Below are 3872 nucleotides of genomic sequence, written 5' to 3' on the forward strand. Positions count from 1 at the left end.
CTCCTTCTCCCAGCCATTCCCCAGCCACTTATACTCGCATTACTTCCATCCTCTACGTTCAACAATTCCTTAAAGTGTTCTCTCCATCTGCTCACTTTTTCTCCCTTCTTCACTAGTAATGTACCATTTTTATCTTTCACTCCCCTGCTAACTTCACTTCCACCCTGTCTTACTCTTTTCACTTCTCTCCAGAACATTTTCTTACAGTCCCTCCACTTTACACTCAAATTCCTTCCAAATTCCTCATCCACTCTCTTCTTACTCTCTCTTACTAATCTTTTCACCTCTCTCTTTCTTTCCACATATAACTCTCTCTTCCGCCTCTCAACTTCTTCCACGCCCCTATTTCTCATCCATTCATTGTATGCTTTTTCTTTTGTGCCACAGCCTGTTTCACCTCTTCAGTCCACCACGCTGTTCCTGGCACCCCCCTCCGTCTTCTCTTCCTTCCACACACCACATCACATGCTGCACATATTTCTTCTGTAAATATCTTACACACACCTTCCACGTCTCCCATCTGCTCCAATTCATATTTGCCCAGTCGTTCCTCCACTTCTCTCTTATACTCTGCCTTTTTCTCATCCTCTTGTAACCTTTCCACTCTCCTTGCAACTACTCCTTCCTCTCGTCGTTCCCTTCTTCTATTCCTCCATCTTACTTGCATTCTAATTCTGGCCACCACCAAGTAGTGGTCAGAAAGTCCACTCCCCCGACCTCTATACACTCTTGCATCCTTTACGCATCTTCGCATCCTTTCATCCACACACACATAATCAGTTATTGCCTTCCTTTCATTCAGTTCACCACCCACCCTTCTCATCACTCGCCATGTATACCTGTGGATCATTTTATGCCTGAAGAGGGTATTGGCTATCACCAACCCCCTCCCAGCACAAATGTCCACTAACGCACTCCCATTCTCATCTATCTCAGCAGGCACACCCCACTCACCAACTATTCCATCCACCTTCACATTCCCAACTTTACCATTCATATCACCAATCAAAAACACTCTCTCATTCCTTCCAAACTTTTCCATGCACACTTCCACATTTGTCCAGAACTCTTCTCTCACTCTTCTAGCACGATCTTGCGTTGGTGCATATATATATATATATATATATATATATATATATATATATATATATATATATATATATATATATATATATATATAGTAAACCCTCTATAATTCAGATTAAATGGGGGGAACCCTATGTTGAATTATCCAAAAATCCAAATTATTGGAGCTCATGCTTTCCCCTATCCCGAAATCACACCCATGCTCATTAAAACATGGCTTTTTCACAAAAACATACAACAGTACAGTATTGTATTATTTTATAATCAAAGAGTGCACAATACAACAAATAAAATAGTGTCAAACCTTGATAATGAAGTCTTGCAACACAGTAGTAGAGTACAGTACAGTACACCTAACATTACCAAAGGTACTGTATAGGTCTTAAAAATTACATTTATTACTACACTTATCACTACAAAAACTGTTCTCATCCACTTATCAGTGGAATTCTTTTCAGACTTGTCTCACTTAATTCGAATTTCTATCCAAATTAAAATTATTTGTCTGGTGGTCGAAAAAGATCTGAATTAACCAGTTTCCAAATTATTCGGGTTCGAATTAGAGAGGGTTTACTGTATATCTTTTTAATCAGCGTGGGAGTTCTTTTTTTTACCTTCCATCACAAATGCTTTATTTATCTGTGGCTACTAGATCTACCTACTATTGGCTCTGTATTTAGAATTAGGTTAGGCTTGGAGAGGTTACCGGTACCTAGGTTGGATTAAGTTAGGTTAGGAGGGGTTTAAGGTAGGTTAGGAGTGGTGTAAGTTTGGTTAGGTGAGCTTAGTTTAGGTTAGATCAGGTTAGGGTAGATTGATTAGGAAGGTTGCAGCTACACTGAGGACTGTGATAAGGAATAGGGATATGAGTATGAAGTAAAAAAGTCATTGAACAACAGTAAAGTACCATGAACCTCACTCTGTCACGTGGAAGTGAAGTGTAGACTTCGGAAGAAAACAAAAATGGGAGGAGTACAAATGAGTCATTTGATAGGAGCATGTGAAGAGACAGACAAAGTAAGTTTAAATAAAACATTTTGGCACGTGGATGTGTTGGAGTGTTGAGAGAAACACCCCAAGAATGTTTGATTCTCTGGAGAATGAGAGATTGAACAAGAAAGTGTATATGAGTGATGTGGAGGGGGGAGGGGGAGACATGACAAGCTGGAGGGATGAGATGGAGAGATTCACAGATGAAGGTAGTGTGAGCTGGAAAAAGGGCAGCCTGATGGCTGAGAACTGAGTGACATGAAGGTGATTTGTTGTGGCCACCCCCTCCAGGATTAAGGTGTCAGGTTGTCAGTAGATATAGATAGATAAGGTAGTCAAAGGAAGGATCCACCACACGCACAAGAGATACCAGTATACGGTACCATACTTTAAGTACGGTACAGGTACATCTCTGTACCCCAGGACCAATGTACCATAGAAGTTTGTTACATTTAAGGCAGGACTATTCAAGTACTTTAGGAGTAGGGCCGGATTATGAAACTCAGATATATAAAAAGGCCATACCTTTAGTTAACTCCATTTTTTCCTCTGTTTAAATACTTATACTTAGAACTAAATGAAAAATTCATATATACAGGTATACCCCAGTTTAACAATGCAATTGCTTAGGTAAAAAACCATCATTAGGCTGGTTATTGTATATCGGGGTAGTTTCAACTTGTAAAGTAATGGGATGTGTTTTTCAGCCTTCGGTATCCCCCCCAACCAATTCCAAAACCCACCCAAATGAGCCCAAAAGCAAGGTTAAAGCCAGTCTAAATGGCCCAGTAGCTGTAAAAGAATCGATCATAAGCCTAACACCTGTAAATAACTCACTAAAACCAACAAATAAAATCTGAAAATTGTCAGATATATCTGGAAATAATCAAACTTGGTAAACTTTACCCCTAAATGACAATGTTCACCCCACCTATGGCTAAAACACATTAATCCTAGTCTAAAAACAGTTTATAAATCAACCTAAACACAATTTTAGTCAAAAATATCATCAAAATCAGTAAAAACAATCAAAACCCATCGTTTAACCGGGGTTTGGCCATCATTAGGCGGGATATGGTGGTATTTCTACCCCCATCTTTAAGCAGGTGTATCGCATCTAGGGTATCGTGTATCGGGGTTACAGTATTTATGCTTTAACATTTTCCGCTAAGCACATATATAAAATAAAACCTAACTATAATGGACTAATTGGGGCCTGAGCCATTCCGAAAAAAGTGAAATTCTGATAAAAGTGACATCTGGACTTCCCTCTGCTAACTGAGACTTTTTCCAATATATCAGACGTTGGTCCAAATTACACCAACAGCTTTTAAACTGCCTTCACTACCATTGCAGTGCTGTACTTCATACATTCACTACAGTAATCAAATGGTATAGTATACAGTACCATATATACTAATACTGTAGAGTACACTGATAAGCTTGTCTTTTATTTACCTTATTGTTGTGTACATAGCTGAAGTGGACAGGCAGTCTGGACTGCTTTTGGCTTTATCAAACTTTTTCTGATATACTGTATAAGAATTTAGTTCAGTAGCTCCTGCAAATGCTGGTCTGTTGAAGTCTGTTTATCAAGGTTTTACTGTAAAAAGAAAAATGCAAAACTTTCTGTTTTACTGTTTGTTTATTTGCATTCTTCTGAGTCTGTCAAAGGGCCAGTGAACAACGACTCAAGGGCTGGAATTAGCCTGCAGGCTGCCAGTTGAATAGCCCTGATTTAAGGCAGTAGGTACAGTTGTTGTCTTCTAATTATTTTCCCTTATTCTCAGAAATTG

This window comes from Coenobita brevimanus, chromosome 71 (genome assembly GCF_032717465.1).
Source record: "Coenobita brevimanus isolate Jiangsu-jjx chromosome 71, ASM3271746v2, whole genome shotgun sequence".
Taxonomy (NCBI): domain Eukaryota; kingdom Metazoa; phylum Arthropoda; class Malacostraca; order Decapoda; family Coenobitidae; genus Coenobita; species Coenobita brevimanus.